Raw genomic sequence first — 26,840 nt, forward strand, 5'->3', positions numbered from 1 at the left:
TTATTGTCAAGAATCTGCTGATACTGAGAGGAATCCATGCGTCCCTCAACTTTAACAAGATTCCCGGTGCCGGCATTGGCCACACAGCCCCAAAGCATGATGGAACCTCCACCAAATTATACTGTGGGTAGCAAGTGTTTTTCTTGGAATGCTGTGTTTTTTTGCCGCCATGCAGAACGCCTTTTTGTATGACCAAACAACTCAATCTTGGTTTCATCAGTCCACAGGACCTTCTTCTAAAAAGAAATTGGCTTCTCCAAATGTGCTTTTGCATACCTCAGCCGACTCTGTTTGTGGCGTGCTTGCAGAAACGGCTTCTTTCGCATCACTCTCCCATACAGCTTCTCCTTGTGCAAAGTGCGTTGTATAGTTGACCGATGCACAGTGACACCATCTGCAGCAAGTTGATGCTGCAGCTCTCTGGAGGTGATCTGAGGATTGTCCTTGACTGATCTCACCATTCTTCTCTGCCTTTCTGATGTTTTTCTTGGCCTGCCACTTCTGGCCTTAACAAGAACTGTACCCGTGTTCTTCCATTTCCTTACTATGTCCCTCACAGTGGAAATTGACAGGTTAAATCTCTGAAACAGCTTTTTGTATCCTTCCCCTGAACAACTATGTTGAATAATCTTTGTTTTCAGATCATTTGACAGTTGTTTTGAGGAGCCCATGATGCCACTCTTCAGAGGAGATTCAAACAGGAGAACAACTTGCAAGTGGCCACTTTAAGTAGCTTTTCTCATGATTGCATACACCTGGCTATGAAGATCAAAGCTCAATGAGGTTACAAAACCAAAAAAAGTGCTTTAGTAAGTCAGTAAAAAGTAGGTAGGAGTATTTAAAACAAGAAAATAATAAGGGTGCCCATACTTATGCACCTGTCAAATTTTGTTTGAATGCAGATTGCACATTTTCTGTTAGTACAATAAACCTCATTTCAATTTTTATAAAACATTAAGCTTAAGATTAATAGGGGTGCCCAAAGTTTTTCATATAACTCTATATATAACTATATATATATATATATATATATATATATATATATATATATATATATATATATATATATATATAATGAATGAGAATCCTGAAGTCTCGTGCACACGTTGCTTATTTGTGACTTGTAGATTTGGTGCAGATTTAAATCTACAGTATGTCAATTCTTTCAGTGTTTTCGCAGCAGATTTCACCCATACTAAAAAAACATTTTTTCTGCCAAAAGATATAGAAATATCTGCACCAAATAATTAATGTGTCCAAAAACTCATGATGCAACGTCCTCAAGGCTTTTGCACCAAACCACAGCAAAACATGATACCTGCGTTTTTTTGGCTGCATTTGTGCTGCATTTTTGCACTTACTAATTGCTTTTTATGGGTGCTCAAATGCTGAAAGAAGTGACAAGTTGCAGTTTGCCAAAATGCATCAGTTCTCCAAATCAGTCAGGAAAAAAAAAAGTGTGAACATGAATTTCGCTGGTACCGCAAAATGTAGCTTAAAATCTGCATTAAAAATGTAACGAGTGAACATAGCCTTACAGGATTTCTAGGTTTGATAACAGTCAGTTTGACCAAAATATCACATAATTTATACACTATAAATTGGAGTGCTGGATTGTTTACTACATGAATATTTACGAGGTGGACCCCATCTGAGCACTTATGTATCTTAGGAGTGATGTATTCCAAAATGCAAAAAACAATGCTTTAGGAAAACAAGTGATTAAATATCTCTTCAAAACAATTTTTAAACCTCCAAATAAGGAAAAATAGCTTAATGGGAAAAAATGCTTAAGGAAACCAAAGAAAAAAGGAGTGCTCCTTGTCTTGTTAAAAACTTGCCAGATTTCTCACCCTCCAAAAACTCTGAATTGCACTTCTTATATTACGGTCCAGAACTGCATTCACAAATTCTATGTCTACAAATCTATTGGTTGTCTGCCTCCAGTAGGTGCAGAGTGCACGTTGTCATTATAGTCTATATAGCCAAATCCCGCTTTGCTGGGGGCGCAAACATGTAACTAAATGGAATGTGAAAGCACCCATAGAAAATAAAACTACAGGGTGGGCCATTAATATGGATACACCTGGTTGGGCCATTAATAAAGTTGGATCCAAAATGGCCGACTTTAAAATGGCCACCACGGTCACCACCCATCTTGAAAAGGTTTCCTCTTCCCATATACTAATGGGCCACAAACAGGAAGTTGATATCACCAACCATTCCCATTTTATTTAGGTGTATCCATATACATGGCCCACCCCGTAGTTACATGAAAGAAGGCCGATACCTGGGAACAAGCATTCTTAAGAAAATTAGTTTCCATTTTATCATCCTGTCTAAACAGGAAAGCAATCACCTGATGAATTACTGGGGCTAAATGATTTTACACTGGCTTACAAACGAGCATTCTAGGCAGCACATTGTTCTGCGAAAACAGGACATGCTGCCAATAACATGATGCCAAATATATAAACTATCAAATGATGCTGAAAGGTGTACAAGCTTTGAATAAAACTAGTAAGATTCACCAGCACAATGCCATATTTAAGGAGGTAATTTGGACAATCTAGCTTTGAACAATGCATTACAGCAATTTTGGAGATGTTCTTAGACATGGACTATTTTTCCCAAAGCTCCTTTACTGTAGAGCATTGAGAAATGCTAACAATTGCCAAGCTAACGCATGCTTCACGTAGCGCCATTGGTGTTGCAAGTCTATATTATTTGTACTTTCACCAACACAAATACCTTGTTATTATTATTTCAATATTATGACATAGAATTTGTTCTGCATCTCTTGTTTAGTGATGATCCCATGGCTGCAAATTCACCGCTTTGTGCCCAAAAATATTTTAGAAAGTGGAAAATTACTCACAGCTAAATTTCAGGTGTCAAATGTTTGCACACTGTCACTATGTATAATGACCTTGTAGCTAATTTCACCTTAATTATCTATCTTTTTATTCCATACTTATGGTAATTTGGTGATCTATTGCATTCTGCATTAAATTGCCTAAAGTATAGACACCATTACTAAGAGTGTGACCACCATAGATATGACATATTGCCCGCTATTCCATTATTATTCAGATCCAGAAGTCAAATACATTGGGGTAACATTTTACTGTTTGAATAATGAAGAACCAACACATAAAAATCTAATGCCACTAACAGACAAAATAAGAAGTGCACTACAGCTCTGTAGAATTTGTGATTTGCTGAGCAAACTGGAAAAAGTCAAATCTCAGAAATACCATTTATTACACAAGGCTGAATGTAATGGAACATAACATTTCACATTGCTTTTTCCTTATTCTTTTTATGTTTTCTAATTTAAGAACTACATACGGTAGTTGAAAACTGTAAAAAAAAAAAAGTAACCGATGGTGCATCCATTATAAATGTGTTTTGTAGTTTTGAAATGTTAATTGTAACAAAGAAATATAATACCACCGAGTGTGTAATGATCTGTGACTTGCAGTAGATCAGTTTATAGAGGATCTCATTAATTAGTATGCAGCATATCTTTACCAGACACACAATAAAAGATTACATTTATTTAACCCTTGTAATAACGTGTATTGTACTTTACAAGTGGTAATGGAATTAGCAAGGGACGCATTCAAAATGAAAATAGACCTATACCATAAGATGAATGTGTGTGCTTTTACTAGGCTAAAGGCTTGATTTTTATACACTTGTGCAAGTGGGACTGAATTAAAAACCTAAATTCAAATATTAGAAGGTGTGTCCCAATACGTTTCTTCATATAGTGTCTGTGTATACTGAAAAAAAAAAAGTGATAAAATGAAGAAGAAATGAAAAGAAGACATATCAAATAAATACTTGGTGTGACCAATATTTGGCTTCAAAATGGAATCAATTCCTCCAGGTGCCCTTGGACAATGACTGGGATTTAGTGGGGGTTCTAGTGAGATGTATGAGTAACAAACTATACCAAACAAGTGATAATGATCATTATTTAAAAAGTAGATGGAGACATTGTCTTTAACTGACATAGAAATAGAAAAGCTGTGCAGGAGGCTTAAAACTGGGTGAGGAACAGCTCCAAAAATGAGATTGTAGAAGACTGTTTTATGTCAGAGGTTATTCACTACGGCAAGACTGATCACAGCAACAAGACACAAACTAGCTATAAGGCATTACAAAAGTTCCTACCAGGCAAAGCTTTCAAAGCAGACTGGACTTTCCAAACGTGTACCGCTTTTGAAGAAGCACCAAGAAATGGGCGATGTTGAGGATCGCAGCCACAGTAGTCAGCCAAGAAAAAAGTGCAGCAGATTAAAAACATCTTTCATCTTACTTTCCTTCGACATTCGAAGACATATAGAATGGCCATCAGCTCAGAACTGGCAGCAAACAATGGGACCCAGCTACCTCCATCTTCTGTTTGGAGAAGTCTGATCAGAAGTGGCCTTTATGGAAGAATTGTGGCTAAAAATCCATACCTTTGACTAAGGCGAAGTAATTGAACTATGCACAAACACTAAAATGAAGAAAAATGGTGGCAGGTGCTCTGGACTGATGAGATAAAAATTGAAATGTTTGTCTTTAAACTATTCATGACAATGGACATATCCATAAGTTCAGATTGGCAGGTACTGTACTTACCGACCTTGGACGTATGGATACGTCCAGGAAATATTGCGTGCACAGAAGCTGTGCACGAACAATCGCCACCGGGTGTTCAGCTGACACTCAGCACTTACTGCCAGGAGCGGTGCCCACACGGTCCAGGCAGTAACCCTCTAAATGATGAGATCGATCACAGCATTTAGAAGGTAGTCAGAGGGAGGCGGCTCCCTCTGCCCCCGATGTCATTGCAAGGGGCCATTCGTTGCAATGGTGACCCAATGTCGTCAGCACAACATCCAGATCACCAAGGCTAGCAAGATAGGCAAAAAACTATGCTTTTTCATCATACCCCCAAACAAAAAGTGGAACAAAATTATATTAAAAAGATGAACGTAAATAAAAATGGTATAGCTGAAAACGTCAACTTGTCACGCAAAAAACAAGCCACCATACAGCTTTATGAGCGATAAAGTTAAAAAGTTACAGCTCTCAGAATAAAGCAATGCAATAATAATAATTTTTTTCTATAAATAATAATGATTTTATTTCTATAGCGCCGACATATTCCACAGCACTTTACATTTTAGAGGGGACTTCTACATACAATTTACGTTACAGCATAGCCATAAACACATAGATTAAAACTGATACCAGGAGGAATGAGGGCCCTGCTCGCAAGCTTACAACCTATGAGGAAAAGGGGAGACACAAAAGGTAGATGGTAACAATTGCTTTCGTTGTTCAGACCAGCCAAAGTGTAAGAATAGGGTGTTCATGTAAAGCTGCATGAACCAGTTATCAGCCTAAGTATGCAACAGTACAGACACAGAGGGCTATTAAATGCATAAAGCATGTGAGAACATGATGAGAGGAACCTGGTTATAGTAAAAATTTTGAATGGGCCACACAGGGATAGTTAGGTTAAATGCATTGAGACAGTAGGCCAGTCTGAACAAATGCGTTTTTGGGGCACGATTAAAACTGAGGCTATTGGGGATTAATCGTATTAACCTAGGTAGTACATTCCAAAGAATTGGCGCAGCACGTGAAAAGTCTTGGAGACAGGAGAGGGAGGTTCTGATTATTGAGGATGCTGTCCTCAGGTCATTAGCAGAACGGAGTTCACGGGTAGGGTGGTAGACAGAGACCAGGGAGAAGATGTAGTGTGGTGCTGAGCTATGGAGTACTTTGTGGGTGAGGGTAATAAGTTTGTACTGGATTCTGGAGTGGATGGGTAACCAGTGTAATGACTGGCACAGGGTAGAGGCACCGGTGTAACGATTGGTGAGGAATATGATCCTGGCTGCAGCATTCAAGACAGATTGGAGAGGGGAGAGTTTGGTAAGAGGGAGACCGATTTGTAGAGAGTTACAATAGTCCAGACGAGAATGAATAAGAGAAACAATGAGAGTTTTTGCAGAGTCGAAAGTAAGAAAGGGTCGAATTCTAGAAATGTTTTTGAGGTGCAGATAACAAGAGCGAGTCAGTGATTGGATATGGGGGGTGAATGAAAGCTCAGGATCAAATATGACCCCAAGACAGCGGGCGTGTTGCTGGGGAGTAATGGAGGAACCACACACGGAAATGGCGGGCATAGGTACATTAGTAGAGGGAGGAAACACGAGGAGTTCAGCTTTAGACAGGTTCAGTTTCAGATAGAGGGAGGACATGATAGAGACAGCGGTAAGACAATCACTGGTGTTTTCTAAAGGCAGGCGTGATATCAGGAGAAGAAGTGTATAATTGGGTGTCATCAGCATAGAGATGGTACTGGAAACCAAATCTATAGATTGTTTGACCAATAGGAGCATTATACAAAGAGAAGAGGAGGGGGCCTAGAACTGATCCTTGAGGAACTCCAACAGTAAGGGGAAGATGAGAGGAGGAGGAGCCAGCAAAAGATTCAGTGAAGGAGCGGTCAGAGAGATAGGAGAACCAGGAAAGAACGGTGTCCTTGAGGCCGATGGAGCGGAGCATAGTGAGGAGGGGCTGATGTGTCAACAGTGTCAAATGCTGCAGAGAAATCCAAGAGAATTAGCAGGGAGCAGTGACCATTAGATTTAGCTGTTAGTAGATCATTAGAGACTTTAGTAAGGGCAGTTTCAGTAGAGTGTAAAGAGCAGAAACCGGATTGTAGAGGGTCGAGAAGAGAGATAGCGGATAAAATGGGAGTGGACCAGGCGTTCCAGGAGTTTAGAGATGAAGGGGAAATAAGAGACAGGTCTATAGTTAGCGGCACAGTTTTTATTGTGTTAAAGCGTCAAAACATAAAAAAAATCTAAACGTGGTATCGCTGTAATCGCACTGACCCAAAGAATAAAACTGCCTTATCAGTTTTAATCACAGGCCAAGCGGTATAACCCCCTCTAAAAAAAAAAAAATCCTGAATTGCTGGTTTTTGTTCATTCTGCCTCATAAAAATCAGAAAAGACAGCAATCAAAAAATGTAATGTGCCCGAAAATGGCAAAAACGTCAACTCGTCCTGCAAAAAACAAGCTATAGCATGCCTCTGTCAGCAAAAACAAGGAAAAATAATAGCTGTCAAAATATGGTGATATAAAAACTAGTTTTTGCAAAATATAAAAGCGCCTTTTAATGTGTGACAGCAGCCAAACATAAAAAAAATATAAATCTGGTATCACTATAATGGCACTGACCCAAATAATAAAGTCGTCTAATCACTTATACCACATGAGGAACGACATAAAAAAAATAAAAACAATTCTGACGTGCTGTTGATTTGTTCATTCTGCCTTCCAAAGATAGCAGTAAGGCTTGGTTCACATTTATCCTGCGGTGTACCCTGAGAGCTTACACCAGGGTTTCTGTGTAAATCTCTGAGATATGCGATTCAGACGGAACCCATTTTGAGGCATACATAAAAAAGTGCCGTCAGCCTCAGTTTTGTGCACCTCTGAAAAGAAGAACACAGCTGAACAGAGACCAGACGGAGTCCAGAGTAACTGTTGTCTCATTCTAGTGAATGGATTCCTAAGGGGTTTCATAAGAATCACGTCATTCAGAAATTTACATGGAAACCCCTATATGAGTGCTAAGCGTAAGGGGCCAGATAAATGTGATCCCAAACGTTATGTAAAATGTTCCCAATAAAAGCTTCAACTCAATCCACAAAAAAAGCTAATCCCCACTCAGGTCTGTCATTTGTTAACGGTAATATAGGGGGCTTCCACATTACTGGTAGTACAAAGGCTCTGGAAAAGTGCTATGGCTCCTCACCCCCCTAAAAGAAATCCAGTGAATTCTGCACTCTCAAATCCAAATGCCCCCCTACCTTCTGAACCCCAGTATGTCAAAACCACATTTAGCATCCACATGTTTGCCATTTCCTTAGCGATGAGAGCCAGCCTAACTTACGGGTGCATGTCTCCAGAAACACGAGCTGGGCATAACGTACTGGGCATTACAACATACTGATCACTACAATAAAAACAAACACTATCTTTGACAACTAGGAATTGCTACCAAAGGGCACAAAAGTGATTCCAGCGGAATAGTAAAAACCATAATTTTAATTATAAATTGTATTTTATTAAATTTAACAATAACAAAAACAGGGTGGGAATAGACCGCCAATGAGGGGAGGTGCAAAGATAGAAGGCTTGGTCAACTGACGGTCACAAAAGAGGCAGTTAGAAAAAATCCACTGCCATATAGTGCTGCTGTAGAAAAGCAAAAGCAGCATGTGATCCCTCATTGTGGTACCGATACAGAAAACAGTCCTATATGCAGGGCCATATTTAGGGTTTCTGCTGCCCTAGGCACTTTTAGTGCTGCCCCCCCCCCCCCCTTTGGTGAGCATGACACTATCGGCAGTGACTTTAGCAAGAATCGCTGATGTGAAAGTCGCCTTTTGCAGCAAATCCGGCAGTTTTTCTGCATGTGCCGCGTAATGGATCACTTACGGCAACACTGTGTTCGGCCTCATTCAGTCCCTATGGGATTTGTGGCACTTATGATCTGGCAAATGCGGTACCATACCTCCCAACTTTTGAAGAAGGGAAGGAGACAGAAAGCGTGCGGCGCGCGTAGCGCGCCGCGGCAAATTTTAGGCCACGTCTCTGACCACACCCATTTCACAACTAGTCACACCCATATCCACGTCCCAACCACAGCCATTTAGCACTGCTGATCACACTGTTTTATATACAATAATTATAAACGAAAAAATATGGCCACACAGTGCTCCATACTGTATAATGGCCACACATGATGCTCCATACTATATAACGGCCACACATGATGCTCCATACTGTATAATGGCCACACACAGTGCTCCATGATACTGTATAATGACCCCCCCCTCCTGTATGCATGGCTCATATTCACCCCCCCCTGTATGCATGGCTCATATTCACCCCCCCGTATGCATGGCTCATATTCACCCCCCCCCGTATGCATGGCTCATATACACCCCCCCTGTATGCATGGCTCATATACACCCCCCCTGTATGCATGGCTCATATACACCCCCCCTGTATGCATGGCTCATATTCACCCCCCCCCCCTGTATGCATGGCTCATATTCACCCCCCCCCCGTATGCATGGCTCATATTCACCCCCCCCTGTATGCATGGCTCATATTCACCCCCCCCCTGTATGCATGGCTCATATTCACCCCCCCCGTATACATGGCTCATAGTCACCCCCCCCCGTGTGCATGGCTCATATTCACCCCCCCCGTATGCATGGCTCATATTCACCACCCCCCCGTATGCATGGCTCATATTCACCCCCCCCCGTATGCATGGCTCATATTCACCCCCCCCGTATGCATGGCTCATATTTACCCCCCCCGTATGCATGGCTCATATTCACCCCCCCCCGTATGCATGGCTCATATTCACCCCCCCCCCGTATGCATGGCTCATATTCACCCTCCCTTCCCCCCTGTATGCATGGCTCATATTCACCCCCCCCCCCGTATGCATGGCTCATATTCACCCTCCCTTCCCCCCTGTATGCATGGCTCATATTCACCCCCCCCCCGTATGCATGGCTCATATTCACCCCCCTGTGTGCATGGCTCATCTCCCCCTCCCTCCCTGTATGCATGGTGGCATTGGTGGCTCTGGCTCGTCATCTCCCATCCGTGGCTCATCGGCAGCCTGCCCCGCCGCTCCCCATCTATCTTGTGGGCCGTGGCTGCTGCCTGCCGGGCTCCCCGATCCTCCTCCTTCATCCTCCCCGGCTCCCCCCGTCCCCTGCCTGTCATCATACTCACCTGGCTGTGTCACCTCACACCGCGCACGGCGCGCAGAAGAACGGGATCCTCCACCTCTGTGCTGTGTCCCGGCGCAGCACCCTCGTCTTCCTGTATGAGCGGTCAGGTGGTACCGCTGATTAAGGTCATGACCTTAATCAGCGGTACCATGTGACCGCTCACACAGCGAGGGTGCAGTCACTGAGAGCAGACCAGGCGTCGCTGGAGCAGGTGAGGTGAGTATGCATCAATCATAGTGTGTATGGGCAAGGAGGCAGCGGCGGGGGGGCGGCGGTGGCGGCGAAGGGGGGGGGCGAGTTCTTAAGCCTTAAGGTGACCCCGGCCGGACCGGACTTTGCATAAAAAAAAAAAAAAAGAGCACACACACCTGCTCAGGTGCCGCCCCCCCCCCCCCCCCGCATGGCCCCGCCCTAGGCACGTGCCCTCAAGTGCCTAGTGGCAAATACGGCCCTGCCTATATGTGAAACACAATGTTAAACAGCTAAGGTGCCATCCAAATAATAAAATCACAAGGACTAAAAGATTTACATCACCTGAGATCACTTATGTCAGGACCTTCGGGATAATTCTTTGGATAAGTATTAGAGTGCTCCCTCTTTTTTCTGTTTTTATATATAGATATAAATATTATCTTTCACAGTATATACGGTGCTCAGCATAAATGAGTACACCCCATTGACAAGTAGATTTTATTCTAAATCTCACTAAATACAAGAAAAATGTCAAAAATGTTGACAACCGAGTTTCACAGCACATTTTTTAACTGATAACAAAAGCATTATTTAGGACGTAACTTTAATTAGACAATCTTCAATTTTGCTCAAACTAGTTCATGCAAAAATTAATACACCTGACATAAAAAAATACCACATCTAGTATTTCGTATGACCTCCCTGATTTTTAAGAACAACAAAAGAGGACCAACTCCATATTACTGCCTATGAATTTTGGAGTGGGATGTCTCCTGTAGGTGTCAATACCCTTGTCCATGTTATAGTGTTTATACATATTTATTTATATATATATATATATATATATATATATATATATATATATATATATATATATATATATATATATATATATATATATATATGTATATATATATATATATATATATATATATATATATATATATATATATATATATATATATATATATATATATATATATATATATATATAGAATTAAGCAAAAACCAGGCAGCACTCCATTATTTCTTACTTCAACGTGCAGTGTTTAATTACACCCACATGTCTGTCCGACGTTTCGGCTCTAAATGAGCCTTTCTCAAGCCTATATATACTGTATATAATATATATATATCTACATATATATATATCTACATATATATATATATATATATATATATACACAGTTATATGAAAAAGTTTGGTCACCCCTATTAATCTTAAGCTTAATATTTTATAAAAATTTTTTTTTTTTTTGCAACAGCTATTTCAGTTTCATATATCTAATAAGGGTACCGTCTCACAGTGGCACTTTGGTCGCTACGACGGCACGATCCGTGACGCTCCAGCGTCGCTCCAATATCGCTCCAGCGTCGTAGACAGCGGTCACACTTCGCAATGCACGACGCTGGAGCGATAATTTCATGACGTATTTGCGATGTAGAAGCCGTTGGTTACTGTGCTCACATCGTATACAACCTTTGTTACACGATGCGATCATGCCGCCACAGCGGGACACTTGACGACGAAAGAAAGTTTCAAACGATCTGCTACGACGTACGATTCTCAGCGGGGTCCCTGATCGCAGTAGCGTGTCAGACACAGCGATATCGTATGGATATCGCTGGAACGTCACGGATCGTGCCGTCGTAGCGACCAAAGTGCCACTGTGAGACAGTACCCTAACTGTTGGACACAGTAATGTTTCTGCCTTGAAATAAGGTTTATTGTACTAACAGAAAATGTGCAATCTGCATTCAAACAAAATTTGACAGGTGCATAAGTACGGGCACCTCACCAGAAAAGTGACATTAATATTTAGTAGATCCTCCTTTTGCAAAAATAACAGCCTCTAGTCGCTTCCTGTAGCTTTTAATGACTTCCTGGATCCTGGATGAAGGTATTTTTGACCATTCCTCTTTACCAAACAATTCTAGTTCAGTTAAGTTTGATGGTCGCCGAGCATGGACAGCCTTCTTCAAATGATCCCACAGATGTTCAATGATATTTAGGTCTGGGGACTGGGATGGCCATTCCAGAACAGTGTAATTGTTCCTCTGCATGAATGCCTGAGTAGATTTGGAGCGGTGTTTTGGATCATTGTCTTGCTGAAACATCCATCCCATGCGTAACTTCAACTTTGTCACTGATTCATGAACATTATTGTCAAGAATCTGCTGATACGGAGAGGAATCCATGCGTCCCTCAACTTTAACAAGATTCCCGGTGCCGGCATTGGCCACACAGCCCCAAAGGATGATGGAACCTCCACCAAATTTTACTGTGGGTAGCAAGTGTTTTTCTTGGAATGCTGTGTTTTTTTGCCGCCATGCAGAACGCTTTTTTGTATGACCAAACAACTCAATCTTGGTTTCATCAGTCCACAGGACCTTCTTCCAAAAAGAAATTGGCTTCTCCAAATGTGCTTTTGCATACCTCAGTTGACTCTGTTTGTGGCGTGCTTGCAGAAACGGCTTCTTTCGAATCACTCTCCCATACAGCTTCTCCTTGTGCAAAGTGCGTTGTATAGTTGACCGATGCACAGTGACACCATCTGCAGCAAGCTGATGCTGCAGCTCTCTGGAGGTGGTCTGAGGATTGTCTTTGACTGATCTCACCATTCTTCTCTGCCTTTCTGATATTTTTCTTGGCCTGCCACTTCTGGCCTTAACAAGAACTGGACCTGTGTTCTTCCATTTCCTTACTATGTTCCTCACAGTAGAAATTGACAGGTTAAATCTCTTAGACAGCTTTTTGTATCCTTCCCCTGAACAACTATGTTGAATAATCTTTATTTTCAGATCATTTGACAGTTGTTTTGAGGAGCCCATGATGCCACTCTTCGGAGGAGATTCAAACAGGAGAACAACTTGCAAGTGGCCACTTTAAGTAGCTTTTCTCATGATTGCATACACCTGGCTATGAAGTTCAAAGCTCAATGAGGTTACAAAACCAAAAAAAGTGCTTTGGTAAGTCAGTAAAAAGTAGGTAGGAGTATTTAAAACAAGAAAATGATAAGGGTGCCCATACTTATGCACCTGTCAAATTTTGTTTGAATGCAGATTGCACATTTTCTGTTAGTACAATAAACCTCATTTCAAGGCAGAAACATTACTGTGTCCAATAGTTATTAGATATATGAAACTGAAATAGCTATTGCAAAAAAAAAACAATTTTTATAAAACATTAAGCTTAAGATTAATAGGGGTGCCCAAACTTTTTCATATAACTGTATATATACACACATATATACACTAGCTATTGAACCCGTTCTACGCCCGGGTGGCGAGCATTTATATTGGTATATGGTCTCCATCCTGGTATGTGCTGCTTCCATCCTGTGCCCCCTTCCTGTCATGTGCAGCCCCCATCCTGCGCCCTCATCCTGTTTTGTGCGCCTCCATCTTGTCATGTGCTACACTCTTCCTGTGCCCTCATCTTGTCATGTGCTCCCATGCTGCGTCCCAATCCTGTCATGTGCTCCCATCCGGTCATGTGGTGCTCCCGTCCTGCGCCCCCATCTTGTCATGTGGTGCTCCCACCCTGCACCCCCATTGCTGTCATGTGGTGCTCCCACCCTGCGCCACCACTTTGGTATGTGCTGCCCCCATCCTGGTATGTGCTACTCCAATTCTTCGCCCCCATCCTTTCATGTGGTGCTCTCATCCTGTGCCCCCATCCTGTCATGTGGGGATCCCATCCTGCACCCCTATGCTGTCATGTGGTGCTCTCATCCTGAGCCCCCATCCTGTCATGTGGTGTTCCCATCCTGCGCCCTTATCCTGTTTTGTGCGCCTCCATTTTGTCATGTGCTACTCTCTTCCTGTGCCCTCATCTTGTTATGTGCTCCCATGCTGCGTCCCAATCCTGTCATGTGCTCCCATGCTGTGCCCCAATCCGGTCATGCGGTGCTCCCATCCTGTGCCTCCATCCTGACATGTGGTGCTCCCACCCTGCACCCCCATGCTGTCATGTGGTGCTCCCTCCCTGTGCCCCCATTTTGGAATGTGCTGCCCCCATCCTTGTATGTGCTACTCCAATTCTTCGCCCCCATCCTGTCATGTGCTCCCATCCTGCGCCCCAATCCTGTCATGTGGTGCTCCCATCCTGCACCCCAATCCTGTCATGTGGTGCTTCCATCCTGCGCCCCATCCTGTCATGTGGAGTTCCAATCCTGTGCCCCCATTCTGTAATGTGCTGCACCCATCCTGTGCCCCCATCCTGTCATGTGCTGTTCTAATCCTGCACCCCCATCCTGTTATGAACTGTTCCCATCCTGCACCCCCATTCTGGAATGCGCTGCTCCCATCCTGGGCCCTCTTTCTGTAACATGCTGCACCCCAATCCTGTCATGTGCTGCTCCCATCCTGCGCCCCCATCCTGTCATATGCTGCTCCATAAAGGTTGTTGGCCCCATAAGATGCTCCCATAGCATAATATGCCCCATATGCTGCTGCGGTTAAAAATAAAAAATGACATACTCACCTCTCGTCGCTGGGCGCTGAGTGTCGGGGGCCTGAGCAGGAGGGGACACCGGCGCACTATGGGGGTCAGGTGCCAGAGTCGCTGCTGGCTCAGGCCCCGGTACTTGCGATATTCACATGTGCCCGTTCCAGCGCCACACGCCACTCTGTGTTCCGGGTCCTCTGGCTGTGACTGTTCACTCAGAGGGCGCGCACTAAACACATCATCGCGCCCTCTGACCTGATCACAGCCAGAGGACAAGGAAGACTGAGCCCGGCGGTGGAACGGGGACAGGTGAATATTGTATACCCACCCTCCTGTCATGTCCCTGCTTCCCCGTCGGAGATCGTGGTATGCGTTCAGCGCTTACGCATACCACGATCTCCTGGGCTGCGTCACTCTGTGGGGTCCAGACTGCGCAAGCGCTTGCAAAATCTATAAAGACTTCGGACAGAGTGACGCTCCCAGCCTTATATTATAGATATTGTAAGGCACCGGTAGCAGGGTAGCAGTGAAGAGGCAGTGACCCACAAAGTTCAAACATATAAGTCTCTTTAATGCGTTATTTTCACACAGAAAGGCTCCAAGCATATACAATGCACATAACTTCAGTGCACATACCTTCAGTGTTCAATTCACACCAGTGCATATAACAGCATCCTTTAGACTGCAGTCACTGCAGTATTTATATTTATATACACACACACACAATGTACCTCAAATATATTAGTCTGAAATCTGGACTGTAGAGCTTCTTGCAATGTAAACAAGTAGATCCGAAACTGCATCTGGGCCTCTGTTCACATCTGCATTATACAATATGGTTCAACAAAATTACTAGCAGTGAAAAACCCCTTACATACTGTCCACCATGGGTGCCCTCCTTATCTCACTGACTAAAATGGGGGCCACTGGGTCTCAGTCATCGTATCTGACATTTTACTGGGCAAAATTACCATTCCCCAAACCAAAGCAGAAATTTTTGTAGCATTGACATGTTAAATGCTTGTTGGAAGTAAATTTTCCTTTTCAGCTCTTGTATCCTTTAGATCTTTCCAATTTTAAGGGCTCGCTCACACTACCGTCGAAATCAGAGGGTGTGAGCGAGCCCTAATTTTTTATGGGATAGCACATTTACCAAATGTTGTTCAATCACCGTTTTTTTCCATCTGTCTGAAAAAAATTGCAGCGTTCAATGAATAGGCAAAAAAAATCTGATGCCATATAGAGCCACAGTATAGCATCTGATTTTTACGTTTATTGAAAATCTGTACTATAGTAAACTGTAAATGGTCCTGTAAATGATTAATAGCTTCTGAGTGAAAAAAAATTGCATAAGGACAAATTGCATGGATGAAAAGTGAGAAAAAAAATCATACCACTTTTCTGGATGAAAATAGGACAGATGATTTTTTTATACTGTCTAGCGACACCAGCCTTGCATAAACGAGAGAAAAAAAGTTTAAGAACCCAACAAAATACCACTGAAAAGAAAAAAGGAATTAAATTATGTGTGCCAAGTATTGCTGCAGTAGAGAGGCAATGAAATGCCAAGTTCTCGTTTTGTGAAGGAGATATTCTTTAAACGAAGGCAGAAGATAAAAGGCGTATGGATTTATGCCGAATAATTCTTAGTCTTGTTAACCATATGAACACTATCAAAGGCTATGCTGGGTGTACATGGTAGAATCCAATCAGAGAAACGACCACTGATCTGTCATGAAGTGACTGTCCTAGCGTGACATGACCCGACTAGTGGACGGTCACCAAACGGCAAAACACACAAGGGTACAGCGGGGAAGCAATAACAGTGGTCCCTGACAATAGGGAACGGGGAAATGGACACCACCTGCACTCACCTGCGGCTGTACCGTAATCTCCCTGACATCCCTTTATGGGTTCTTTCACCCCGTCGCCGAGCAGGATACCTAAACCCTCACTTGCCCTGCTCCTATCTTTAAGTAGGGAATTGGCAAGTGAAGACACTGGTCCCACCGCTGCACTAAAACAACACAAGGTAAGGTAAGACAAACACCAAAGGGAAAAGGAAACACAAAACAACACTTAGCTTTCTCTGCTGAAATACACCGCACAGCAGAGTAAGGCACCAAATTACATAATTCAGCTGAAGCACCACTGCACCAGCAACCTCCAGTCTTCAGCACGGTTGATATCCAAAAGGACCTGTGTAACCAACAGTCAAGTTCAAAGAAGAAAAGAATATGCGGCACTCACCCCAAGGTAGCAGTGAAGTTCGTGGACTTTATTGGAGAGAATATATGACATACATCCGTCAAGACATCAGAAGTGCAGGTATACAGGAGGAGAGAGTTTAGACAAATCCACAGAGCACAGTAATATTATAAATACATAAACATGTCAATATGGTAATAATCTATGTGGAAAAACATATATCACTATAAAGGTGCCCAGTGCGCTGTGGACGATTAGTGGAAAACCCACTTAACCACGAGTAAGTACAACCATAGCCAGTATATGGATAGAAGCAAGATATGACACCAGACAGGAAATGTATATAAACAACGCCTTTATTGATTACAATTGGCAAACGTATGTATATTTCAAATGTTCATAAAAAAAGAAAAGTACGCATGAGGACCAAAGTTATATATACCAAAATGGCAACAACTATAAAAATTTATAAAAAGATGTATATAAAAATGGCTGACCTCAGCTGTAATAAATGTGAGATAGAGGGTGTGACTCCCACCCCATGTATATATCTAAAACCCCATATGTATATAACTACCAGAGCACTAGGGACGAATATATAAATAAGGTGCAAAAAAGCAACACAACCAGTCACTAGATAAATACTTATATGTAGATACTAGATCACATAAACCACAAAAGTGCAACATGCAATATTTGAAAAAAGTTTTTAGATCAATAAAAATTTTTTGATTAAGATAAATATAATATATAGTGCAACCACCAATGTGTAAATAAACTTGCAAGCCAAATGTACAAAAAAAAAAAAAAAAAAAAAAAAAGAAAATTATTTTGTTATTGCACTAAAAGTGTTAGAATAAATACAAGAAAATGGTCAATCCAGTTTACCTATGTGCTATGGAGTGAACAAAGAAAGCAAATAAAAGTGCAAACGTGCAGTATTGCCAAGTAGATGGAAACAATTGCACGGTATAATACTATATATCATTCATATGGGGAAGATGCTGCTACCTCAAATGTTGTAAGGACAGCAATGAAAGAATCACTCAAGTCCGCATATAGCCACAAGTGCTGCAGCAGCCAGACAAATCACACTGTGATTATTAACAGTGTAGGGAGCACACTATACCTCAATGAATAGCTTGGATCAGCAAGGTCAGCCCAGTCCTCATGCGAACGCGCCCCGACGCGCGTTTCGGATAGTGATCCTTCGTCAGGTCAGCCATTTTTATATACATCTTTTTATAAATTTTTATAGTTGTTGCCATTTTGGTATATATAACTTTGGTCCTCATGCGTACTTTTCTTTTTTTATGAACATTTGAAATATACATACGTTTGCCAATTGTAATCAATAAAGACGTTGTTTATATACATTTCCTGTCTGGTGTCATATCTTGCTTCTATCCATATACTGGCTATGGTTGTACTTACTCGAGGTATACAGGAGGGTGCGGTATTGGAGTACGGACGACGGCCGTTTCGCACGCAAATGTGCTTCAACGGGTCCAGAAGGTAGATTGAAGCACATTTGCGTGTGAAACGGCCGTCGTCCGTACTCCAATACCGCACCCTCCTGTATACCTGCACTTCTGATGTCTTGACGGATGTATGTCATATATTCTCTCCAATAAAGTCTACGAACTTCACTGCTACCTTGGGGTGAGTGCCACATATTCTTTTCTTCTTTGAACTTGGATCTTCGCTTGACATTTTCATGCAGAGCACTAAAACCCTTAGCATTCGTGACGCCTGATTACCAGCTGTCCACCTTCAGTCCAGTTTATTGGAATTTCCATTTGCTCTAGTGCCGTTCTATTTTTTACTCTTGTCTGTGATAACCAATAACTTGTCCGATACCGATACCGATAAGTACCGATAACTTGTCTGTGATGCATCAGGTGACCTTTAGAAGGAAGGTGGGAGTGGTCACCAGCTGCATCAGCAAACTCGGCAGCAATGTAATTACACCAGCGGCCACCGGGGGAAAACTGCATTAACCTCCGATAGCCTGAATGGAAAAAAAAAGTTTTAATCTGAGAGGCCAGATCTGCCACAGATCCAAAAATGGATGGTGACATGATCGGTACTAGTTGATTGGAGGCCATTAACTAGCTTGTGTGCACAAATGACTGTTGTTTTGGTCTAAATTGTTAATATGACTGTGTGCCCATAGAATGTCATGGGTGTTCTGCGGTTTTGTCGGCGCACTCAGACGAACGCTCGTTCCCCAATTATTGGCACATCTATATTTACCATTAATGTTGAAATTATGTTCGCTCTTTTTTTTCTGCTTTAACTGTGAATTAAAGCTTTATATCTCCAATTATTTTTAGAAATAATACTTGATACAATAATTTTTGAACATAAAATGTTTCTAGGGACTTGAGATTTGCAAGAGGCCACACAAAATTTCCCTTCTCTATTTCATACCTAATATTTGACAGTGTCAGGAATGGTTACATTTCCTATTTTGCCAGTGTGACCGGATCCATAATCCTTAAATGTAATTGTTAGAGAAGGAAGGTGAGTTTGTATTCCTTTAAAACACAAGAGGGAAGAAAATGACTTGTCGCACCTGACTGCTCTGGTAATACAAAATCCAATTGTGAGTGAGGGGAGATAAGAGGAGAGAAGTGGAAGGGCCATCACATCAGCAAACACTAAGTAATGAACAGGGCTGCCACTGTCTGCCATGATAAAACACTCCATTAGCTGCGCTGGTTTTAAATGAGTGATAATTGTGGCACCACAGCAGTGGGAAGTGATTGAATTTTTATCTCTAGCTGGCGTCTTGACAAGCTGACCATGAGGCCCAGATGTCCCCAGCGTACAGCATTATACGCAGTGTGTGTCCTGTGCAATTGCCACTGCGGGTGGGTGGGGGGACCGTTCTGCAAACACTGCACCAATTAACACGTTAACAGCACAACCTAAAGCAGCAGATGCAGTAATCCGTGACGGGGAAAACCAGATTACCTCTGGTATTTAGACATGTGCTTGGTCCTGAAATAGTCGGCTGTAAAATATTACACAGAAATAAAACTCAAGACAGAAACCAAACGAACATATACCCAGCTGTAAGTAAAAGAGTAAAAGCAATAGTGCATAGAAATAATATGGGGACTTGGTAAACACAGTTTTTGATTACAAAAGCATAAAAGCCATCCCACCAGCATCAAGGTGCACCAAAATCGGGACAGTCCTAAGCTCTAGTATTAAAACCATACCATGTGTCAGTCACGTCAGTCTGAATTAGGGCAGAGCAGGACCGGGTCCCCAATATGGATACCCAGCAATGGGAAGCTACATTATGTAATGTCCAGCTCAAAGAAGGGGAGGTCAGGCCCTTACCTGCACTAAGTGCAGAAACCTGAAACTCAACAAAAAAAATTAACTGGAGTATAAGTTGGTATACATGCAAAATAGGAGAATGTTCACACTGGCCATTAACCCCTCAATGACCATAGGTATTTTCATTTTTGTTTTTTTGCTCGACTTCTCCCCAGAGCCATAACTTTTTTGTATTTTTTGGCCAATGTGGCCATGTGAGGGCTTGCTTTTAGTGGTAGGAGTTGTACTTATGAATGACACCATTGGTTTTTAACATATTACGCGTTAGAAAATGGGAAAAAAATCCAAGTGCGGTGAAACCCCCCCAAAAAATGCAATTCCACAGTTTTGTTTTTGTTTTTTTTAGCATGTTCACTAAATGCTAAAACTAACCGGCCATTATGGTTGTCCAGGTCACTACAAGCTCACCAAACATGTCTAGGTTTTTTATTTTTTATTTAAGTGGTGAAAAAAATTCCAAAGTTTGGTAAAAAACAAAATGGCGCCATTTTCTGAGACTGGTAGCATCTCAATTTTTCCTGATCTGGGGCTGGGTGTGGGCTTATTTGTTGTATGCTGAGCTGATGTTTTAATGGTACAATTTTTGTGCAGATATGATCTTTTGATCGCCGGTTATTGCATTTTAATGCAATGTAGCGGCGACCAAAAAAAACTTAATTCTGACGTTTTGAAATTTTCTCTCGTTACACCATTTAGATCGGGTTAATTCTATTTTATATTGATAGATCAGCCAATTGCTAAATCAAATTCATATTTGATACCAAATATGTTATGTTTGATTTTTATTTTACTGTTTTATTTTGAATGGGGCAAAAGAGGGGTGATTTAAACTTTTATATTTTTTTTAAATATTTTTAAAAGCTTTTTACTTTTTTCATTGCATTACTTTGATCTCCTCTGCTACACGCAGGCGATGATCAGATCGCCTGTGTGTAGCAGAAATGCTCACTTGTTATAAGCGCCGACGACCAGGTAGTCCTTGGGTTCAAGTCCTTGGTGGGACTTGAACCCAGGGTCCCAGCACTGCAAAGCAATAGTGCTAACCATTGAGCCACCATATTGCCCAGTGTAATGTAATTACTCCATCTTGATTGCTATGAATGTGGTGGCAGTGTCCGATGTTCACACTGTTGATCCATAGGCAACTGAGGACCTTAAAGGGAACTTGTTAGCCCTGCACGCTTTTAAGCTATTACTATGGGTATACAGGTAAGTAGAATGGTTAAACTAGTCAACGCAGGTCCCAGAGGGTGAAAGATTCCCTTTAACATACAGAGAATTGGAGATTAACAGGGTTATTTATGACCACTTAGGTTAATAAATAATAGTTTATGGCATTGGTGAAATTTGGCCAGAAAGAGGTGAACCCTTTAAGCTCTTGATTTGTGTGTGAATGTAACTATTTGGGGGAAGGAAAGAGTCATGCTAAAATCTTTTACCGAGGTGAAAAATAGCCTTGCTACAGCCCTGCCGTAATGAGAAAAATGCTAATTATTCTAAGGCATATATAATTTTTCTCATCACTTGAAGTTAGCATAGGTGAATAGGGTTGTGGTGGGCATCTGGCCCGGTCTTCAGTGCCGCATAGCTCCTCATCACATATTCCATTTAGATTTACAATTGTCTGACCCCCATTAAATGATTAAGGATTGAGAGAATTCTTAGAGTTCAGACACCGCAACCTTTTGTTTCTACAAAGGAGTAAATAATTCTACCTGAACTTAGAGATCAGAAGAGTTAACGTCATGAGCACCAACCTATGAGAGACCGCTCTGCCAGCCATATTAGACTATATCGTTCAGAATAACTTGTAGTGCAATGTATACAATTATCACTCTATCTTTACATTTTTTAAGTATCAAACTCCATTTATGGCATTCATTCATTGTTACCATACCTCAGGTTACACATAAGATCAACCTATCTCCAAGAGGTGCTGGCGATGTTCAGCACAAATGTGATCTTTTATTTCATTCTTTTAGACTCTGTGCCACCTAGCCTAGAATCTCTTAAGGCTTCCATGGACAGGCATTGCGCTATCCACTTCATCTGGCCAATGTCTTCGCTTTCACCCTTTTACAGAGATCGGAATTTACAGTGGCCTCTGGAGTGGCTGCTGGCTGATGGAGCAGGCTGGCAGGGAATGGACATAAGGGCACGTTAATATAAAGGAGGTCAAACAGGACCAGAATAGGTAGAAGAACTGTCTAAACACAAGATGAGTTCAGGGCCAGGAGTCCTTGAGCAGGGCAGTGGCAGAGATCCCAGGTGAACCTGTGTAAGGGAACTTAACATTGGTTATTTGAGGTAGGAAGCCAAGGATTTAAATAGTGTGAGTCCATTGCTCACAAAAGGTAGAGAATTAGAAAACCAAGTTCAGAAACTAACTCCCAAGTTCTCTGCCTCAACTGCATCATTAACCTCAAAAATTTCAACCAACACTGCTACACTGCCACCAAACATCGCCCGTAACGAAGGCGTAGCGTGGACTAGTGGCAGAAGGAATGCGGAAACACAGACATGGTTGCAACAGACTCGTCCTTTAACGGGTTCTTAGCCAGAATTGTTCCTTCCAGTACATTACTTGCCTAATGTCCAACCTCAAACGAGGCTCATAAGTTAGGGGCAAATCTAAAATCTGTAGCAATTTACAGTATAATACAAGTTTATGGGTTTTTCATAAAACCGAGTCACACGATGCGGAAAAAAAAATCAGCACGAAAATAAAAGCGTGTTATAAATTCGAAATCTGCGAATGCTCATTGTTATGTGAGTATCCCATCACACCTAGACCACCTGGCCTCAATGGGGTGCAAGCGGGTGGCTTAGTGGTTAGCACAGCAGCCATGCAGTGCTGGAGTCCTGGGTTCTAATCCCACCTCGGACAACATCTGCAAGGAGTTTGTATGTTCTCTCCGTGTTTGCGTGGGTTTCTTCCGGGTACTCGGGTTTCCTCCCACATTCCAAAGACATACTGATAGGGAATTTAGATTGTGAGCCCCATCGGGGACAGCAATGATAACGTCTGTAAAGCACTGCGGAATATGTTAGCGCTATATAAAAATAAAAGATTATTATTATGCGGATTTTCAGAGTGGCTTTCACACTTCTTTAATGCTTAATAAAATGGAAAAGTGTGAAATCCAAAGGCACAATAAAATCGACAAATAACACATGAGGATTTGTATCGGATTTACTACCGTCGCAATGAAAATTTTCAGCGAAGTGTGAACACACACTGATAGAAATGGATTAGGTTAATTTAACCACCTATACTGTTATGTTCCCCATACACATCAGACTAATGTTGATCCAATAATGACAGGTTCAGCCAATAGTTTAATGTGTGTGGGGGCCCCGGAAAAGTGATCGTCAAGGAACTCTTTTATTCTACCAAAACCACAGAAAAACCACCAGCAGACATGTCTGGCAGCAGGTTTCATAGAGAACACAGGCGATGAGCCGCACAAACACTGCTGTTAATGAAAGAGCCCGACGACATAGCTGCTGCCCAAAGATTATTTGTGTATATCTGGTTTTAGGTTTCACCCCTAACAATACAGATAGCACATGAAATCCACTGTAAAATCCATGGTATTGCAGAATATGCTGTAGGTTTATAAACCTACAGATCAGGCCCGAACTGTTGCAATAATCCTTAAAAGGGAACCTGTCACCTGGCTTTCACTACCCAATCCGAGAGCAGCATAAGGTAGGGGCAGAGATGCCGATTCAATTGATCTATCACTTGAAAAAAAATCCATGTTTTATCTTCTGCAGATCTACCAGATATCTTAAGGGTGAGCCCTATATAACCCTCCCACACCACTGATTGACAGCTCTCTGTGCCAATCTATGGTCGGAGGGGGGGGGGGGGGGGTTATACAGAGCTCATGAATGTGCTGGACTACCAGGCAGCAAGTCTACTGGTCCTCTAGTGTTGATAAAATAGTGATTTTATCTAAACTACAGCATGCAGCCCAGCAAGTGATATATCAAAGGATCATGGTCTCTGTCTCTACATTACGCTACTCATATAAGGTGACAGGTTCTATTTAATCACTTTATAAGAAGAGGCTACCAACATACATTTATTTTCAGTGGAGATAAATCAGAAAGGTCTGATTATACTACTCTGGTTAAAGGTATAGGTAGAAATGTCAGTTTCCAGACTAAGATTTTCCAGCAGTGCCTGAAGATAGTAAAGAGATTTTATTTTGCAAGGCAAAAACATGTTGCATCACTTCTCTTCTAAACACAGAAAACAAAATAATTCCACATCCTGGCACCTTGAATGTCATGTAACAGCGACGTCTGGGAATCAAAGGAAGACATTCTTCAAGGCTTGTTTCTATCTTGCCAGATCCTTTAGAAGTATGCCAATTCAAGAAAATGCTGATTTTTACATCTGCAAAGGAGCAGAATTCCTGACTGACAAGAGACGGACTCGAATGGATAGGATAATTTCAGTAAAATTAGGCATACAATGACACAAAGTTAGAAAGTGTCCTTTAGCAAATGGCCAACTTTCCGAAGAAGGCATAACACTGCAGGATTTAAATTCCCGATACCTTAAAATATGTATGTTAATATAAAAGAGACATATATTATTTAATAGACTTTTCTTAAAAATGTACATTTTATTATGTAGGGCTAAGACTAGTTTCTAAGACTAAGTTTTCCCTGTTCATTGCATAGTTGGAGCACGAAACAATACATCGTTAAGGCTTTATTCACACGATGCGTTCCCAACATGTTTTTGCTGTGATTTTCAGAAAACGTGGTAAAAAACTTAATGTTTGTGCTGTGTTTATAGAAAATCAGGGGAAAACACAACGGGAATTCATTGTGTGGACATGGACTTAAAGTGCTATAGTGATGGGAAAGTATCACTTTGAAAACTAGCGCCCTTTACAGAAGTTCAAACACCATAGGTGGTGTGATCAACCTCCCATGCATATGGCAAAGGAGAGAAAAGGAGCTTGTTCTACTGACGCAGAACACATTGCTCCTTAATTCATCCAATATTAACCCCTTCACGACCTTGCCCTTTTCCGTTTTTGCGTTCTCGTTTTTCACTCCCCTCCTTCCCAGAGCCATAACTTTTTTACTTTTCCGTCAATATGGCCATGTGAGGGCTTGATTTTTGCGGGACAAGTTGCACTTTTCAACAACATCATTGGTTTTAGCATGTCGTGTACTAGAAAATGGGAAAAAAATTCCAAGTGAGGTGAAATTGCAAAAAAAGTGCAATCCCACACTTGTTTTTTGTTTGGCTTTTTTGCTATGTTTACTAAATGCTAAAACTGACCTGCCATATTGATTCTCCAGGTCATTACGAGTTCATAGACACCAAACATGACTAGGTTACGTTTTATTTAAGTGGTAAAAAAAAATTCCAAACTTTGCTAAAAAAAAAAAATAAAAAAAAAAATTGTGCAATTTTCCGTTACCCGTAGCGTCTCCATTTTTCGTGATCTGGGGTCAGGTGAGGGCTTATTTTTTGCGTGCCGAGGTGGTGTTTTTAATGATACCAACATTTTTTTTTTTTTTTACTTTTGCCATGCTTCAATAGCCTCTATGGGAGGCTAGAAGCTGGCACCACTCGATCGGCTCTGCTACATAGCAGCGATCAACAGATCGCTGCTATGCAGCTGAAATGCAAGCTTGCTATGAGCGCCGATCACAGGGGGTGCTCACAGCAGGCCATCATCAGTAACCATAGAGGTCTCAAGCACCTCTATGGTTCTATGGTTACCATCCTGACGCATCGCCGATCCTCGATCATGTGACGGGGGTCAGCGAAGCGATCATTTCCGGCCGTGCGGCCGGAAGCGCCAGTTAAATGCCGCTGTCAGCGTTTGACAGCGGCATTTAACTGGTTAATAGCGGCGGGTGAATCGCGATTTCACCTGCCGCTATTGCGGGCACATGTCAGCTGTTCAAAACAGCTGACATGTCCCGGCTTTGAGGTGGGCTCAGCACCGGAGCCCACATCAAAACAGGGGACCCGACCTCCGCAGTAATAGTACGGCGGAGGTCGGGAAGGGGTTAATTAATCCAGTCTGGCTCCCCCTACACGCCAAAGACATACTGATAGGGAATTTAGATTGTGAGCCCCAATGGGGACAGCGATGACGATGTCTGTAAAGTGCTGTGGAATTAATGGCGCTATATAAGTGAGTAAAATAAAAAATGTTGAGGAATAGTACACCATAGGCACAACAAGAACGTCTTTGAAGACTTTCTATTTTGCTTCATTCATTTCCAAAAATGACACTGCAAAACGAAGCTTGGCTTATTGGGGCTGTGGTTACCGCTTTCCAGAATAACTGTGAAAAGGATGCGTGTAGTACTTGGGAAGTAGAGCCCTGCAAACCGTGGGTTCCTGGAGGCCTCAGGCTATGTTCCTACAATGGGTATTTGGTGGGTTTTGATAAGTCAAATTTTCTGCATAATTTCTTTACTAATTAGCTAAATGAGCTTTTTTTTTCACGGAGTGCATCTTTTTACATGCAGTTTTGTCTGCTGTTGTTTTTGTCTACTTTTTGTATGTCATGTATTAAATGCAATCTGTCAGTGGGATCAAGCCTCCTAAGCCATCTGTATGGGCATGCAGGTCATAGAAGTTGAAAAAAATGATATCGTGATATTTGTAATCTGATATCTTATTCCAAAGAAATCCATGCTTTTCTTATGTAAAAGAGCTGTGAAGATCTATGGGCCGGACACTGATCTCCCTGAGAATCTGCCTCCAGAGCTTATTTTAAGTAAAAAGGGGAGTTACCAGTGAG

At 41.9% G+C, this 26,840-nt stretch overlaps 1 protein-coding gene across 1 annotated transcript in view; it reads right to left on the reverse strand.

The window, feature by feature from the left end:
- The window catches only part of EXOC4 (exocyst complex component 4), a 605,068-nt gene that overhangs the window by 103,998 nt on the left and 474,230 nt on the right, over window positions 1-26,840 (reverse strand). The window lies entirely within an intron of this gene.

The sequence above is a fragment of the Ranitomeya variabilis genome, chromosome 5, assembly GCF_051348905.1.
Source record: "Ranitomeya variabilis isolate aRanVar5 chromosome 5, aRanVar5.hap1, whole genome shotgun sequence".
Classification (NCBI taxonomy): Eukaryota; Metazoa; Chordata; class Amphibia; order Anura; family Dendrobatidae; genus Ranitomeya; species Ranitomeya variabilis.